The following is an 18991-nucleotide window of genomic DNA, read 5'->3' on the forward strand; positions in this document are numbered from 1 at the left end:
CCAGGACAGGCTCCAAAGCTACACAGAGAAACTTTGTCTCAAAAAAACAAAAAAAGACTGGTCCATTAATATATGACATTGATGCATCTGTCTTAACTAAAACTGTTCTCGTTAACTTCTAGTTCTAAAGGAAATTTGTAGATATTTTCATGCTCTCTAAGATAAGATAGTACCTAGGGACCCGAGTGACCTGCCCTTTCCTCAGCTCCAGCCACATCTCCTCGCTCCTATTGCCCTCTTCTGTAAACTGGAGTTACTGGACAGAAGGACTTTGGCATGTGGTGATAACTAATACAGGTTTCCTTTCTTCATTCCCATGGCTTGGCTTTTCAATTTTTAACTCAGTGATCTTGCTTCATATGTGGTTTTCATTGTGAGTCACCTTTAAAATTCTCTTTGGAAGTAGGTGGGGTATAAATTATAAATAAGAATTCCTTCTTACTTCCTCAGCATTTAGCACAATGTCTGGCTTTGTGTTCTCAACCCTTGTTTGTTGACTGTGCCGGTAAATGGCTGCCTCCCCTTCCAACCTCCACCCACCACCGTGTCCCACCAGGCCCGACAGAGTCTGGGAGTATGACCCTTCCTTTCTTCCTCCTCTCTCTTCTCCCCCGGAGAATTCTCAGTTCCTGGGGCCCGTGCTCTTCTGGCTGTCAGTGTGAGGAGGACTCACTGTCAGACAGGCTGGATGCGCAACCTGTGACTCTGGGCCACCAACGAGGGAGTCGGGGCTCAGTGTGAGTGAGATCTACTCAGTAAGCAGGGGGACAGAACGTGGGTCCCCTGACTCACCATGGCCAAGCGAAGGGTGCTAAGTCTCTGCGAGTTCAGCCTCCAGAGGTCAGACTGGATTTCTTGCCACAGCTTAAGTCAAGGCCTATCTCCATCCCTGGAGGTGTGTGCTCAGCTTTGCCTGTGCCAGTCAGGCCCCACCAATCACTGCGCTGGAAGCTTGTGTTGGAGGGAGGGTCTCAGAAGCAAGGGTGGGGAGCAGAGGCACAGAGAGGGGACTGGGAGTTTCAGAGCCCTTTGAACGTTTGTTACCCACCAGGCCCTGGGATCTTAGGATTGCACCAGAGCCTTGGAGTTAGAGCGGGTGGGGTGGGGGCTGGCATTGGCTGCGGGTCAGCACGTATGTAAAACCGCAGATTTGCACGGAGGTGTTCACGAATTTCACCCTCTAGGGCTGCCTGCTGGGAAGCAGCAGTGGAAAAAAAAAAACATCTTCCCACTTACTCAAGAGAAGGCAAAACAAAAGTGGCCCCATGGTGGGGCAGAATCTGCGATTTAAAAAGGGAAGCGTGTGCAAGCCTATTTAAGTCCTATTACACCAACGCCTCCGTTCTCCACCCCTAGCCCACCCCCTCAATCTGTCGCATTCAGGGATCTGGAGCGCTGAGTCTTGGAATGAATTAAGCAGATTCAATGACATGTCAGGGTTGGGAGGAGGAGGAGGAGAGAAGGTGGGCGAAGAAGATGGAGGGATAAATTAAAAACACAAGCAGGTGTTGGAAGTCGATTCACGAATCTCCCGGAGAGGAGATGAGGTCAGCCAGAGGCCTGGAACGGTCCAGTTGGAACAATCATGTTAATAATGGGGCACGTGTATTGAAAGCCTCTGGGGCCAGACACTGTTCTAAGCCTTTTACGTAGATTAACATATTTAATCTCCCAGCTGCCCACTGGGGCAGCTTCTGTTGTGAACTCCAGATTATTGCTGAGAGAACCACTCTGGGCTCAGAGAAGGGAAGTGATTTCACCAGAGCTACCACTGCCGAGACCCAGCCCCTCACCGGGAGCCTCTGCTCATCCCGTGGCCTCTGTATCTGGACCTGGCACCACGTGTGACATTCAAGAAAAGGTGGGCTGTGAGCTACCGCTGTGGTTGTGTGTGTGGGGGGGGTGGTTAAGGGAAAGGGTAGGGAGCAGGATTGGGGGAGTTTCGAACCCGGGCTCACCATTCCTAATTCTGTGACCTCGGACAAACTCTTTGGCTTTCCTGTGTCTCTGTGCTCTTAAAACTGAGGGCTGAGTGTGGTGACAATGACCTGGCTGGAAGGATTTATGTAATTCTTTGTCTTGGCAGACCCACGGACACCACCACCTTCTTCGAAGTCACAACGGGCTTCATAGGTGAGGTTTCCCTTCCTCCACCACCTAGGTTTTCTAGATACCCTGGATACTCACCCTAGCTCTCCCTGGGGCTTCCACTCTTAGTACCCTCCACTGAGGGAGGTTGCCTATGCCACACAATAGGAACCATAGAGAGATGGCATTGCTAAGGACAGGTGACCCTGTCTCCAAACCAAAGAACATACTGGAGCTGGGTGTGGTGCCCACCTTCAATTCTGGCACTCAGGAGGCAGAAGCAGGCAGATCTCTGTGAGTTTGAGGCCAGCCTGGTCTATAGAACAAGTTTCAGACCAGCATGGCTACATAGTGAGATGCTGTCACAAAACAAATTAAAAAAAAATTAAAAAGAGCATATTGGGAAATTAGACCAAGTATGGAACACTCTGGGTGTGGACTGTTTGCAACAGGCCATAGAATGCTGGAGGACATGAGCTAGCCTCTGCCTCCAAGTGGAAACATCTGGCTGGGGGCAGTAGATTCCTTTGTATAAACCAAGAGGGTTCTTCCCAAGGGATGTTGCAATGTGTACTCTGTTATGGAATATTAGTTTAAGATGTGTTATATTTAATATCTGGAATATTTGCTTAATGATGCAAAGATGTGTTGTATTCTTTTATGTTGCATTTGTTTAACTCTGTGAAGCTGTGTTACTGTGCCTGTCTAAAACACCTGATAGTCTAATAAAGAGTTTAACAGTCAATAGCTAGGTAGGAGAGAGAAATAGGTGGGGCTAGAGGGAGAAAATAAATAGGAGGAGAAATCTAAGGAAGAGGGGCAAGAGTGAGAAAAGGAGGAGAGGAAAACACCAGGGACCAGCCACCCAGCCACACAGCCAGTCACAGGGTAAGAAGGAAAGAAAGGTATATAGAATAAAGAAAGGCAAAAAGCCCAGAGGTAAAACATAGTTAAAGAGAAACAGGATAACTTAAGTTAGAAAAGATGGCTAGAAACAAGCCAAGCTAAGGCCAGGCATTTATAAGAACAAGTCTCAGTGTGTTTATTTGGAAGCTGGGTGGCAGGCCCCCAAAGAGTAAAACAAACAAACAAACAAAACCAACAAACAGCAGAGTGGCAGGTGAGCTGGGACTGAGAGCAGGCAGAGGCAGAGAAAATGGTGAGGGGGCCAAAGAGTGTTGAGGATACCAAGCCAAAGGGATGCCACTCAGCCACCTCGGGGACTTTAGGTATCACCCCTCACCTTCAGTAGGCCCTCCAGGTCTTAGCCTAGCATGAATGGTCTTTACCCCTTTTTTCCTTTTAGTGGAGGGTGACTTGTGGCCACAAGTGAGGTCCAGGCAGACCCCCAGAGCTGTTCTGGGCTGAGCTAACTGAAGCCTGTGTGTGCAGGGCTCATTCTGTGGGCTGCCACTAAAGGTGCCCATGCCAAAAGCTCTTTAGAGATATGTTTGTGTGCCTGGTTTTGTCCCACCTGTCACAGAAGAGGCACGGTGACCATCTGTTAGACTCCTACTCCCACCCCTCTGTTCATTTTTAGCCACAGATTTTCACAGTTTGCCTTACTTATTTAAATCTGCTATTGGGGAGGACACGTGGACTGCTAAGTAAAGCTCTCGCCCATTGAAACCTGTTCTATCCATACTCTGTAGCTGGCTGTGGTCCCACAAGACACTCTCAAGCCTGGGCATCCCTTAAGCAGGCTAGAGTTAGGAATGGGTCCTACCTGGACTGCTTGGAGCTTATAGCAATTTTTTCCCCAAGAGTAACAATGTGACCAGTTTCTGGACCTGTATTGTGGGGAATGGGACTTCTGTTGTGACCCAGGGACAGTACCACATGTTGTTGACATTTGATACTCTTGATTTATGGTGTGCAGCAGGCCACTGGTTCATTCATTTAGCACCTACTATATGCCTGGTACCTATGATAACTCAGGGTGAACACTTCTGTAGAAAAAGACAGATCAGAAAGCCAAGGACCAACTGTGTTAGCAGTTATGGAAAGCATACACTACAACAGAGAGGAGATGGTAAGGATGAGAGCCCCTGGAGGGTGACACAAAACTGGGACCTGGAAGAGGAAAGATGGAGGGAAGATTATGGAGAGGAGTCTTACATATCTGGTGAGTGAGAGAAACCTGGCCCTGGGCCTCATTCTCCTCTCTGCCTAGAGGACTTCCGAACTTTCTTCTCTGCCTTTGTGACTCCTTGGGAAAGGCCAAGCTCTGGGCACTGCCTATCACCAGCATCATCTGGAGTGCTTGGCCTGCCTGCCTCCCCAGTCATTTATCTGGCCAAAGTCTCAGAGGCATTCCAGACCCTCCTGAGATACACTTGTGTTGTGGAATATTAGCTGAAGATGTGTTACATTTGTTTATGCTGTGGAACATTTGTTTAATGATGCAAAGATGTGTTGCAGTCTTTCATGTTGCATTTGTTTAACTCTATGAAGCTGTGTTACTTTGCCTGTCTAAAACACCTGACTGGTCTAATAAAGAGCTGAACAGCCAAAAGCGAGGTAGGAGAAAGGACAGGTGGGGCTGGCAGGCAGAGAATAAATAGGAGGAGAAATCTGGAAAGAGAGATGAGGAGTGAGGAAAGGAGAGGAGGACATCAGGGGCCACCCAGCTACACATCGAGCTGCAGAGTAAGAAGTAAGGAAGGTACACAGAAATAGAGAAAGATAAAAGCCCAGAGGCAAGCTGGGTGGGGGTGTTGGCAGCAGTGGCGGTGGCGCAAGCCTTTGATCCCAGCACTTGGGAGGCAGAGCCAGGCGGAACTCTGTGAGTTCGAGACCAGCCTGGTCTACAGAGCGAGATCCAGGACAGGCACCAAAGCAACACAGAGAAACCCTGTCTCGAAAACAAAACAAAACGAAGCCCAGAGGCAAAAGGTAGACAGGAAAATTTAAGTTAAGAAAAGCTGGCTAGAAATAAGTCAAGCTAAGGCCAAACATTAATAAGAAAGAATAAGCCTCTGTGAGATTATTTGGGAGCTGGGTGGTGGGTCCCCCTAAAAAAACAAAGAATAAAGAGAAAAAAAAGAACCCAAAACAAAACAAAAACAAGCCGGGCGGTGGTGACGCACGCCTTTAATCCCAGCACTCGGGAGGCAGAGGCAGGTGGATCTTTGTGAGTTCGAGGCCAGCCTGGTCTATAAAGCGAGTTCCAGGAAAGGCACAAAGCTACACAGAGAAACCCTGTCTTGAAAAACCAAAACAAACAAACAAAAAACCCTCACAAAAACAAAAATAAAACAACTACTTGCTTCTACCTTGCCCCACAAACCCCACCGCAGTATCAGAGCTCATGGCTTACTTCTATCTCTGGCCTTCTTGCTGGAGCCTGGTCACTTTGTCTCTGGCAAAGCCAAAGAGCCACTCACTGCCTGCCACACCTCAGCCTCCATCCCACAGTAAGGAATGCGCCCCCCATCCTTCCTCTTTGCTTCCTGGTAACATGTGGCAACCATTTTCAGGACTTTCCTCTCCTATCCCTCCCCTCCTTCCTCTCCCGCTCTGTTGGTGATGTTCCACTATATGATCATTGCTGTGGTTTGAATGTGAAATGTCCCCCACAGGCTCATGTGTCTGAACACTAGGTCACCAGCTGGTGGCCCTGTTTTGAAAGCTTGGTTAGGAGACAGAGCCCTCACTGGAGAAAGCGGGTCACTGGGAGGCCCCACTTTTTTGTCAGCTCTGCATCCTCCACAGAGATGTGAGGAGCCCAGCTCTACACAGTTGCACTTATGGGGCCAGGCACCATGTTTTCTGCTCCACGATGTACTATATCTCCTCAACTTCTAAGACAAAATAAAGCTTTTTCTCACCAGAGTTGCTTCACATCAGATATTTGTCCACAACAAAAAAGAAAAAAAAACTAGCATACTATTTGTTAGTGTGTGTGTGTGTGTGTGTGTGTGTGTGTGTGTGTGTGAAAAATGGGTTTCACCACATTGCCCTGAAACTTATGATCCTCCTGCCCATCCTTCTCAGTAATGTGTGGCTATTTGCTAACCTGTTACTTTAAGCAAAGTCTCCCGGAGCTAAAGAAGAGTGCATTGCCAAAGGGTTGTTGATTGAATTCCTCATGAGCCCCAGGAATAAAGAACTGCATTTAGTCAGGATCTCTTTAAAAGCTCTGTCCCATTTCATGTTTATGCCACTCTTAAAGATTAAGTGGTGATCTCTAGTATGGGTAGGAATGCAGAAAAAGGTTACAGGATTTATCTTCTATCACACACAGATTAGTGGCAGTTTTGAGATGCAATATTTCCTCATAGCCCAGAGTTCTCTGTCAACATGGGGTCAGAAAGACCACATTTCTCAAGCACTATGTTTTATGGTGCCAGCTGAGTATACATTCCTGTATTTACATCCCCCGTAAATGTTCATCTTAAGATATGAGATAGCATCTAGGCATGGTGTCTCAGTGCCTGTCATCACAGCCCTTGGGAAGCTGAGGCAGGAGGATTGCTGTGAGATGAGGCCAAAATAGTTTCAGGCTACTCTGGGACATAGGGGTGAAAGTGTTTGTAGTGGGTGGGGGAGGTAGAGGTTGGGAGAGGAGGAAGGAAATGGAAGAGAGAGGAGGAAGAGGAGGTCCTCTAGCCTCTAGCCACTTATTTGAGAAGCATTTATTAAACCCCTACTAGATACTGAACTTAGCACCTCAGGAAGCACCAAAGATTCAAAGTCATTGCTTCATTGTACTCCTAAATATTTAGGGGAAAGGACCCAGAGTAGCAGTGAGTGGAGAATGGACCTCAGTATGGGACAACATGCAGCTAGGTGAGGGCAGATGGCCTGGATAGGGCAGGCTTAGTGCAGAAAGGCCCTTAGAGAAAAGGCTGCTGAAGCCACTCGCGCAGGGGAGGATGGGTGAGGACTGAGGGCAGCAAGGGGAAGGTGCAGAGGAAGCAGGCAGCCTGGAGCGGGGAGCTGCCTCTGAGGACAGGTGACAGCTAGAGGTGATCTTCCTGGAAGCCATGCCCACAAGCCAAGTGTTTCTCGTCCTCATTTGTCAGCAGCAGTTTCAAGGAGCTCAAACTCCATCTCTCCAAATGGCGAGTGCCTCATCCCAGAGGGCCCTACATGGGGCTGGCCTTGTTTTTCCGACTTAGTTAAGTTCAGGTCAGTTCAACTCAGCTCAGTCTCACTCTTCACATGACCCCTCTGAAGGGAGCAGCCCTGTGTGACTCCAGCTGCAGTAGAGAAAGCTAGGACACTGGGTAAGGCACACAGAGCTTTCTATCTCCTTTCGATCACAAGCATCACCATCGTGTCCATATACCTCATCCCAGATGCTCATAAAGAGAACCAAAACAGGTCACTAAGAGAGAAAGCCATCACACAGGGCAGGCCACTGAGAGAGAAACCCATCACACAGGGCAGGCCACAGAGAGAAACCCATCACACAGGGCAGGCCACTGAGTGAGAAACCCATCACACAGGGCAGGCCACAGAGAGAGAAACCCATCACACAGGGCAGGCCGCTGAGTGAGAAACCCATCACACAGGGCAGGCCACAGAGAGAGAAACCCATCACACAGGGCAGGCCACTGAGTGAGAAACCCATCACACAGGGCAGGCCACAGAGAGAGAAACCATCACACAGGCAGGCCACAGAGAGAGAAACCCATCACACAGGGCAGGCCACTGAGTGAGAAACCCATCACACAGGGCAGGCCACTGAGTGAGAAACCCATCACACAGGGCATCCGTGTGTGAGAAGACAAAAGAATGGGGGCAGTTCTTACAGCCTGTGAGAAACCAACAAGTACAATGTGGTAGTTGGAACAGTAACCACAGAGTGAGCTCCAGCTGGGTGAGCCCTGCCTGGGTGAGCATCCACTTGGCATTAAATGGCCTTTCTGGACTTAATATCTCATCTCATTGCAGGTACCTCCATATCTCTGTTCTAGAGACAAGAATACTGGATCTCAGGGATAAGGATAGCTACCCAATGTCACAGTGGTCAAACACAACGCACATAGCTAAACAACTCTCCAATATTCATCTATTTGAAAACCATTTGCAGAGTGTCTCCTACGTGCCAGGAGCTGTTCTAGGCATTAAGAACATGCACAGCTACAAACACATGGACAAATAGCTCTGCCTTGTTCACAGAATCCCAGCTGCCACGGATGCTGGTGTGATTATGCCCAGATGGAAAAGAGAGGCCCAAAGACCCTGAGTGACATGCTCTTGATCACTGAGAAAATCAACAGAACCAGGTGTCCTGACCCTTGACCTCCTTGTTTTTCCTCACAGCTTTGGAAGCAAACCTTTCCTAGGCAGTCAAAAGACCCTTTCATTTTCTGGGTTCCCTACACAGCCCTCCCCATCTCTTTGGAGGACTTTTTCTTGCCTGGTAGGACCCTAGTTCATGAGCTCCAGGATGCAGAGCTTCTAGAGAGGTGTGCTCTGAGCCATGGATCTTCATTTTGGGGAAACATGTAAATGCCCAGCACTGATTTTTTTTTTTAAATGCATGGTATTTATGAGGGCTTTTCCCCTGGGGCTGCCCCATGTTCTGAAATGTGAACATGGCAAGCAGGATGGATACATTTTTAGCACAGTAAGTATAACCAGATGTGGGGATGGGGCTGAAGAAACACAGCATGCTTTTGTAAGGGCTACAGAGCCGGAGAGCTGGCCTGTTTCTCTCCTCTCTAGGGAAATGAATTTATGACTGGCAAAATCCTCCAGACTAAGGTCTGCCTTGGATAAGGATGCCAGCTCCGTGATCCTCTGCCAGACCTGGGGGCCTGGTCCTACCATCCACCCAGCCCTCAGTAACAGCAGTAATCAGATGTTTGACACAATCCTCTCATCTCACTCCAATCGAACCCATGGAACTCACCCATGAGGAGGAAGCAGAGCCTGGGTTTGGCCCGAGCTCACAGGTGAATAGTGGGTATGGCTGAGATGAAGAAGCAGGGTGGGCTGAAAGCCTTTTCCCTTCTGCTCCACATCTCTCTAGATTAGGCTCCATGTCCCAGGGGTCCAACAAGGCTGAGAAGCTCCACCCTAGGCAACTATGTGAAATCCCTCCTGATATTTCTATAGCAGTTAGCGAGAAGAGTTCCAAATGGTGCTCATCCCTGAGTTTAAAACCAATGGAGAAGGAAGATGCAGCTGTATCCAGGGAAGCTGGGAAAGACATATGTCAACAGTCAAGCTTGATGGATTCCAAATAAATAAGAGGCAAATACTTCCAGGGCTCCAGATGGTGGCCTAGGAAGCTTTCAGGCTGGAAGATTTTAAGAGGCACCCAAAAGATGGTGGGATTTGGAGAGACAGAGGCACAAGAGAAACACACTAGGCTAGGAGTGTAAAGTGGCAGGATTGCAGAGGGAAAGCAAAGTGGTAGGCTTTGGGGGAGATGAGCAAGAACATTTGCTTGGCACCTATTTTTTCTTTTCCAAGACAGAGTTTCTCTGTGTAGCTTTGGAGCCTGTCCTGGAATTCACTCTGTCAGACCAGGCTGGCCTCGAACTCAAAGAGATCTGCTTGCCTCTGCCTCCCTGGTGCTAAGATTAAAAGCATGTGCCACCACTGCCCCACCATTTTGTGTATTGTGAATGGTACCAAGGGACTTGAACATACATTTATTTAAATCAACTACATTTTAATTTTAGCTTACATATAAGAAATACATAGACATTTTAGTGCACAGGTTAATGAGCTTTGATCAATGTACATATCTTTGATGAATGTAAACACTTCCATTACCACAATCACTGTATACATTTACACCATCCCCAAGAGCACCCTCAATATTCTGTCTGTGGTCAGCAGCTTCACCCATTCAACCAATCGCTAATTTCCATCACTAAAGACTAGGTTTGCTTTTTCTAGATTTCACATCAACAGAACTGATGACCTTGGCTCAGCCTGTGTTACTCCAGGCATCAGTAGCTGGTCCTTATATTACCAGGTCACATTTCATGGTCAGGTCATATGGCATTTGCTTAGCCTCTCACCTACCGATGAGCGTCTGAATTGCTTCCACCTTGAGCTGATGGTGGATAAATTTCCATGCTCATTTGTGTACATGCTACGGTGTAGTCATGTCTTCATTTCTCCTGGATGAACACATAGAAGTGGAATTTCTGAGCAGATGAGTGTAGGCTAACCTTTATAATAAATGAATTGTTTTCCAAAGTCGATTCATCATGTTGCATTTCTACCAGCAGTAATTCAAACGGTCCCACCTACGTGTCAACACTTGGTATTGTCAGTCTTTTAAATGTCAGCAGTTCTGGTGAGTCTGCAGTAATAGCTCACCATGGCTTGAATCTGCATTTTCCTGGCGTTGCTGGTGTTATGTATCATCTCGTGCTTATTTGCCATTTGTATGTCTTTTATGAAATGTCTGAATTAACTTAACATAGTTTGTCCTTTTTTGGGGGTGCTGGAACACCTTGCTTTTCACCCCTCAACTGTGCCATTTTAAGAGCAGAAAAAGTTGCTTTTTATGAAACCCAATGTTTTACTTAAAGTTGTAAAGATTTTCTCCTATATTTTAGTTGATCTTTTTTTTTTTTTTAAGATTTTAGCATTTATATTCAGGTCTATAAATATTCCAGTTTCCCGGAACTGAAGTTATAGGTGACTGTAAGGTGCCAGACATGGGTGCTGGGTCCCCCTGAAGGAACACTGAGTGTACACCGAGCGTACACTCAACTCCTGAGCCCTCTCCTCTCCAGATCTTTGTATTGTGATGCTTTAAATACGTCTTCCTGTTTTCAAGATGTTCGATTATATTGTATTTAGTAACAGACATTTGGGATCAACAAATTTCCGAGGCGGCACCACCATTTTAGTGTTGTTATCTCATTTCCCTTATCTTTCAGGAACTTTAATTTTGTAGGCATTGGACACTTTGGTATTGTTCCGGATGGCACCGTGACTCTGATAGATTACCTGCCGCCCCCTCTCCCAGGTTGGGTCTCACCATATAGCCTTGGCTTTCCTGGAGCTTGTTTTACAGACAAGGCTGCCCTGGCACTCACTGAGAACCCCATGCCACAGCCTCCTGCATGCTGAAATTAAAGGCCTGCACCATCAATGTCCAGCTCCATTTTCTATTTCTGCCCTTCAATGCTTTCTACTGCCAAATCTTCAAGTCAACCCTTCTCCCGTAGCGTCACATCTGCTACTAACCATCCACAGTATCCAGTCGATTTTTCTTCTTGTATTTCCCATTTCTTGAGGTTCCTTTGGTTCTTTTTTCTATCTTCCTTTTCCTCCTCATTATGTTCATGCTTTTCTTTAACTCCTTGAATTCATTTATAATAGCTATGTTAAAGTTCTGTGTGCTGATTTTATTTTCATGACTATTTATTATTTATTATTACCTGCTGACGTTTCTCCTTGTCACTCAGTTTCTGAGTCCTTATAAGTCTAGTTATTGTATTGGGCGCTGTGCATTGTGGGTTTTCTTTTATGCCGTGCCTTTTTTCTTTTTCTCTTTCTTTCTTTTTTGAGACAGTGTCTTGGCTGTCCTGGAAGTTGCTATGTAGACCAGGCTGGCCTCGAACTCAGAGATCCACCTGCCTCTTCCTCCTGAGCACTGATATTAATGTTGTGTGTCACCATCGCCTGGCCCAGGCCATGCTTCTGTTCCTTTAAAGAGCCTTCATTGTATTGTATCTGCTGGAAATCAAATGTCTTAGTCCTTTGTGACCAGGAGGAACTGTTCAGCTTATATCTCCCTGATAAATCCTTCTTATTCTCATGGAATTTTATCTGTTCATGTTCTGTTGACTGTTCAAAAACAAACTCAAGAGGAATGTCTAGAAAGATGATGGAAGCTTTCTCAGTATAGCTTTCTCCTCAATACAAACTCAGTTGCTTCAGATTGCCTGAGTTCATGGCTGAGTTCAGATTTCTGTCTCTTCAACTCAGAGAGACCACTGTGCAGTTTACAATTCTCTCTCCCTGCAACATAGTCCCAGAAATTGCCTTAAAGTAGAATATTTGAGGTAACCATATGACTTTGTCTTATAGTTTTGATTTTAATTACCCTAAGTAATCACATGGTTAAAAAACTTTGGTCCCTACTGGGTGCTGGTGGCACATACCTTTAATCCCAGCACTCAGGAGGCAGAGCCAGGCAGATCTCTGTGAGTCTAGCCTGGTCTACAGAGTGAGATCCAGGACAGGCACCAAAACTACACAGAGAAACCCTGTCTTGAAAACAAAACAAGCAAACAAACAAAACTTTGGTCCCAGAGCTGGAGAGATGGCTCATTGATTAAGCTCATTAATTACACTTCCAGAGGACCCAGGTTTGATTCCCAGCACCTCTGTGGTAGCTCACAACTGTCTGTGATTCCAGTACTAGGGGATCCAACAACCTCACATAGACATATGTGAAAGCAAAAACATCAATTCATATAAAATAAAAAATAAAACCTTGGTTTTGTTTGGTGGATGCTCTAGGAGGCGGGGTGGAGTCTGAGGTGGAGTCTAGTTGGAGCAAACAGGTCACGGGGCCATGCTTTTGAAAAATGTATTTTGTCCCGGCCTCCTCTGTCTTGTTCTTTCCATTTTTTCTCTTCTTTTCCTTCTCTCTCTAGTTGGAGAGAAGGTGAAATATTCCAGAGAGGTGTGCAAAATTCTGAGCAGGGTACAGAATGTGTCATCTGGGGCCCTGATTGAGGAAACAGTAATACTGTGGTTTGGGTGTGGATTGTCCCCACCCAAATTCATGTTGAAATGTTGCTGCAATAGGAAGATGCTGGGAACTGGGGCCTTTAAGAAATATATTGTGCCAGAGGCTCTACCCTTATGAATGAATTAATGTCTTCCTTGAGACATAGTGTTAGCTCACAGTGTCTCAGTCAGGGTTTCTATTGCTACAATGAAACACCAAGACCAAAAAGCAAGCCGGGAGGGAAGGGTTTATTTGGCTTACACTTCCACACGGCTATCATCATGGAAGTCAGGACAGGAACTCACACAGGGCAGGAACCTGATGCAGAGGCCATGGAGAGGTGCTGCTTACTGGCTTGCTTCCCATGCTTGCTCAGCCTGCTTTCTTATAGAACCCAGGACCAGAGATACCACCACCCACCATGTTCTAGGCCCTCCCCATTGATCACTAATTAAGAAAATGCCTTACAGCTGGATCTCATGGAGGCATTCTCTCAACTGAGGCTCCTTCCTCTCTGATGACTCTAGCTTCTGTCAAGTTGACACAGACCAGCCGGTTACACACAGGAATGAGTTCGTTGAGTGTGGGTCATCCCAATACAAGCCTGATGTCTCCTCTCTATGTCTGTATACATGCTCTTTCTTCAGTGTGTGCCCACTCACACCCATGTACAAGTTCCTGCTGTCTGGTGAGCATGTGCCTATCAGTGCGTCCACAAGGATTTGCTAGAGGAGGCTGCCCAGCCTGAACATTTCTGCCTCCACACTGCTCTTCTTCATAAATTATCCATCCTCAGGGATTTTGTTAAGATAATGGAAAATGAACTAAGAAAAAGAAAGGTAACTACAACTATTAATGGAATGCATTGTTTTATAAAAGAACCTGTATTCTCTGGAAATGGCATCCTCTTCTAAGATGCATGTTCCTGGAGGTAGGAACACTGGTCATTTTCGGTTGGGTTGTGACTTCCACGCCAGGATCTTCCCATATGGACCTGAAGCATGATTGGCAGCTCATTGGAAAAGGAGCTGCAGGCTGCCAGTCCTGTGGCTTTAGTTCACTTATTTCCCTTCCTGGTGAAGCAGAGGTGACTGGTCAGCAGAGACTAAGCCAGCACAGGTGCCTGAGGAGGTACAAACTCAAAAGATGGAAAGAGTTTCACGCCATGACTGAGAACCTGGCTTCCCTGCTCCAGAAATGCATCCAAATGCCCACCCTTGGGACCTATGACACATTCCATTTGGGGTTTTTAAAAATCCTCATTTTATATGTTAGTTCATTATGAGGGTACATTCTCAATACCCACACTTCTGCGTCCCCAGACTCCATCAACCATAGATGGAATACATGGGGGTGGGCACAATATCCATTTCTTTCTCTAATTGTTATTTCTCTAAACAATATAATGGCTTACACAGCCTTGTTATTTCTTAAAGTATTTAGGAAAGCTAGAGATGATTTAAAGTATATGGGGAGGATTATGTAAGTTTTATGTAAACATGCCATGCTGTGTAAGAGATGCGCATCTATGGATTTCAGTATGCAAAGGTGTGGGGTCCTGCAACCATTTTCCCATGGATGTCCAAGGGTGACTGTATTTAATAGAAATGAAATCTGTATCTCTTCTTCCTTATGACCCAGGTTAGACATGGAATACTTAAGCCTACAGACCTCCACCCGGGCAGTGGCAAGGTCTCTTAGGCCAGGAGCCGAGGTGTAAACAAAACTAAGGATGTATAAAAAAAAAGCCACTTGGAAACCTGCTATTTTATTTATTAAACTTATCACACAAAAGAGATTTTGAATGGAAGTACCCTCCATGGGTGGATACTACTGTTAGAATTCCTAGCCACTCCCCAGCTACATGACCGTACATGGCTGTCCAGTAGCCGGGCAAGATGCTTAGTCATCCTAGGGCCTTACATCCTACGTAATCCATGCACTGTGTGATCATGTAATCTGCGAGCAGTGTGGTCATGTAATCTATGCACATGCGTGGCGTAGCTACATAAGCCCATATGCGCATGTGCAGGGGTGGGGTGGGGGTGGGCTATAAAAGCAGGATCCATCATTCCACAGGCCTATGCACACCCCTTCTGTTCCCTTCCCTTTATAAGCTCTTATAGTGGGCTTTGTTGTGCCTCATGGTAAATAGCACCACTTAATAAACAACAAACATTGGGCCGCTTAGTAAACAACAACTACTTTTCCCAGAACTCGTAGATTTTAAAATGGAAATCCCATTGCCAGTTGTGGGATACCTCCCAATGACCGTTGGTTAGGGAGGTCCCAGAAGTCACCCCTCCCGTAACCCACCCTCCCTACCCCCTGGCGTGAACCGCATGGCGACCATTGCTGCTTGACCAAGTTCCAGTATTTCAACACTGCAGACCACACTTCTCCAGTACCCTTTTACTTTCATTTTTAATGATTCTCGATATTAATGCCTCTCCCTTTGGGAAATTTTGTGTGGGCTTTGGTGAAGGATGAAAATGTGTACAATGGTGGCCTCTCTAACAAAATAATTCTTTGGAAAAAAATCCCCACCACCACGGAACCAGGATTTCCACTGTGTCCTCCTAATTACACCAAGAACTGGAAAGTTAGAGATATTTACTAGACACACCTGATCCCAAGGATGATATGCCTACAATGCAGATCCAGAGCCTGAGGCCAGTAAGGGCAAGAATTCAGTTAATAAATATAGAGAAATCAGAATGGTAGGGTAAATGGGAAAAGAGTAAGGTATCAGGAACTTCCCTTTTAGGAGCATTATGAGGGGACAGGCCCACATAGTAAGACTAAGAAACTAAGTGTCTGCTCCCTAGAAGTCCTTTTCCCAAGGTCAGGCATTTGGATTAAGGGTCTCCATTCCCTTAGGAACTTGAGGAAAGTTCCTGCTTGATAAAGCAGTTATTCCTATCCCTTCTTATCCCTACCAAGTGGGGCTTACGGCCCTTCCATTAACATATAACTGATACATATTGTCAAGGTCAAGGCTAGCTTCCTCAATCCCGATCTCAAGCCACATTTCCAGCTCACATGCCCCTTGTCTCCCATTTAATCCTATGTGCAACTATACAGTATAAAAGGTGTAATCTTTTCTCAATTCAAAGGTGCTGGCAGCCATCCTGATTCACCCTCAGATCTTGTCCTGTCCCCCCCCCCAACAGTCTGCACATCCTCTTTGGGACCCAAACCCCCATTGAAGCAGAACCCCTCCCCATACAGGCTATTGTCACTACTTCTGGTTGCCTCCCAGAATTTTGTTTTATTTTCTCAAGACAGAGAATTCTCTGTGTAGCCCTGGTTGTCCTGGAGTTCACTTTGTAGACCAGGCTGGCCTGGAACTCAGAGCTCTGCCTTCCTCTGCCTCCTGAGTGCTGGGATTAAAGGAGTGCAACACCACTCATGGCTTTGCCTACTAGAATTTTATGGGTAAGACCTAAAATCACTGCACATTTTGGTCACAGGGCATGAAGAGATCAAGCTGGAACTGATCTGGAAGGCTCCTCCATCCTGGCTGGCTTTCATAGTGCCAGAAGATGATGAGCAGGCTGCTAGAAGAAAGAAATTATAAATGGTTTTACCCAGCTCTGACTTCTGTGAACTATAATAGCAATGCCAGGTAAGACATGTCCTCTGTGTAATAATGGCACACTTGTTATGGGAATAACCAACAGCATTCTGATTGGACTTGAAGCCTGCTACACAGGAGGAAATGCATGCCTGGTTATGCAGACCTGTTTGCTGGCATTCTGGCCCACTCCTTGGGTACCTACCCTGAGTGTTATTTATTAATTGGTGCAATGTGATTCATTAAGCGGTGCCGTTTACCGTGCAAGAAAAGCCACAAGGTACAACAAAACCCACTATAAGAGTTTATTAAGGGAAGGGAACAGAAGGGGGTGCTTAGGCCTACAGGAAGATCAATCAGGAAGAGAGAGGGGGGATAGATGGAACCCACTTTTTATAGGTTCCCCCTGCACATGCGCATATGGGCTTACATAGCTATGCCATGCATGCATATAGATTGCGTGATCACGCTGCGTGCAAATTATGTGATCATGCAGCATACGGATTACATAGGACATTAGACTTTGGGATGACTAAGCCTCTTGTTTGGCTACTGGACAGCGCATGTACCTGGGGGAGTGGCTAGGAATTCTAACTCTGCATCCTGATATAAATTCTCCTTTAAGGAAAAATCCCTCCCTTCTTCTTCCTCTTCCTCACCATGAGGCATGTACACCTCTGCTTTCCCTCTTTCTCTCCCTCTCTCCCTCTCCCTCTCTTTCCTCTATTATAATAAACTCTCCCTGTGGATGCAGTGTCTGCATGGTATGAGTGACTTTCCACACGCTGCAGCCCCCTGCCACGTCTGCATGGCATGTCTCCCTCACCCACCAGGGCACCTTGGCCCAACCTGCCAAGGCTTCCTGTGCACTGTAGCATTACACTGTTCAAGAGCCCTCGGCTGAGGAGGAATAACAGCCCCCAGTATGGAACATACTATGATTATTTCGCTAAGTAGTCATGTCATCAAACTGCCTTCTAAATACTCATGCTTATATATCCATAGGTTAGTGCTGCCTTCATACTTCATCAGGGAAGCTTCTTATTATGGTAGGCAATGGTTAATGCAGAAACCCATAGCTGACCAAAATGCCTAGACTAAATGATGGTGGAGTGCTCACCACTCAATAGGACATCCACATCGTTCTATCAGAAGCTTTGCCTCAGCCCTGTCTCCCTCTCCAAACCCTGCCCCTCAGAAAGCCTGCCAAGTGACGGCTCCTCCCCTAGCTGCTCAAGACAGCACCTACAGGGTATTTAAGCTCCAGTCCATAGACCTACCAAATGATTTCTCCTCTTCCCCGGAGATCACCTGGGAATGCTTTGCTCAGATTAAACCTGGTTTTATTAATTCAGCTTGATTTGGCTCATTGCATCGGAGGAGAAACCCATTACCAGGATTCAAAATCCTTCTCCACCTATCACCCCCTCCAGAGCTCAGAGAACATGGAGGAAGAGGGGGAGAAAGAAGATAAGAGCCAAAGGATGGAGAGATTTGCAACCAAAAGGTGTCTTGTGGGCATGACATAACCATTGCATTTATGAACTTACGGCAGCAGTGGCTACCTGAACAAGACCTGCGTAAGATTGGATCCACCAAGAGTTTGCCATAGATGGGAGAAGGACCATAAGGCCCACACGTCCCTAAGGGAGTAGTGGCAGTTAATGGTTACTGGGGGCTGGGTATCATTTTCTTCAGTGGTGTAGGCATTGGTCAATTGCGGGGATGCTTCAGTAAATAACCTCCCATTCACAGGTGTGCCAGAAGCTAATTATAAATTCAGTGGGTCACAAACAAACAAGAGGACATGAAAGGGGAGGGGCGGGGCTTGTGGGGGAGAAGGTTTCAGCGGGAGAGAGGAAAGAGGGGGATGGGGTGGAAATGGGGGGCGGGGTAGATAGATTCCCTTGAGGTTTCCTACAGGCAAGAAGTGAGCTGTGTGGATGCAAAGTGACCTGCTGCCCAAGGTCCTGCCGTAGGGACTTCCCTGCCGCGATGGACTGCAACCTGAACAGCAAGCCAGAGTAAACTTAAACTGCTTTTACCAGGGTATTTTACCACAGCTGTAGGGAAGGGAAGCACGCCAGGGACCAATGCACTTCTCTCTTCAGTGAGAGGCCTTGGGCCCCCTTTGAGGTTCGGAGACTCCCCACGTGTGAGGCAGGCTCCATCCTGCCAGGGGCTGAGCACCAGGAACTGCATGGGAAAAGGGTTGGGAGTTTGAAGAGTCGCTGCTTCCAGCGTACAGCCAATCTTGCCAGGAAAGCATGGAGCGGTTCCCTGGCGGGTAACCACCCCTAGCAAAAGGCTCAGATCCAGGCCACCAGACTGCCGGGGGGCATCTGAATGCCGCCAGACCCACACCTGATATAGACAAGGAGCAGGCCACCTCACCCATGGTCACAGAGTCATGAGGAGACCACACTTTATTACTGCTTCCGTCATAGGAACACAAAGTGACACATGCTTGCCACATTCTCAGTACATCTGGAGGCCTTGGGAGGCAAAAGAAAAAAAAAAGAGCCAGCACAAAATTGGTCACTAGTCTAACCTTTTAGAGATTTAGAGGGGTTGGGGATTTAGCTCCAGTGGTAGAGTGCTTGCCTAGCAAGCACAAGGCCCTAGGTTCGGTCCTCAGCCCTGGAAAAAAGAGGGAGAGA

The 18991-nt window shown here is 46.8% G+C and overlaps 1 long non-coding RNA gene across 1 annotated transcript; it reads left to right on the plus strand.

The window, feature by feature from the left end:
• The first annotated feature begins 1994 nt into the window (after positions 1-1994).
• LOC119086429 lies at positions 1995-18152 on the plus strand. The gene is made up of 3 exons (XR_005089717.1): positions 1995-2133; positions 16228-16382; positions 17765-18152. It is a non-coding gene; the product is annotated as an uncharacterized LOC119086429 (long non-coding RNA).
• Positions 18153-18991: the final 839 nt, after the last annotated feature.

Source organism: Peromyscus leucopus, chromosome 22, assembly GCF_004664715.2.
Source record: "Peromyscus leucopus breed LL Stock chromosome 22, UCI_PerLeu_2.1, whole genome shotgun sequence".
NCBI classification, from domain to species: domain Eukaryota; kingdom Metazoa; phylum Chordata; class Mammalia; order Rodentia; family Cricetidae; genus Peromyscus; species Peromyscus leucopus.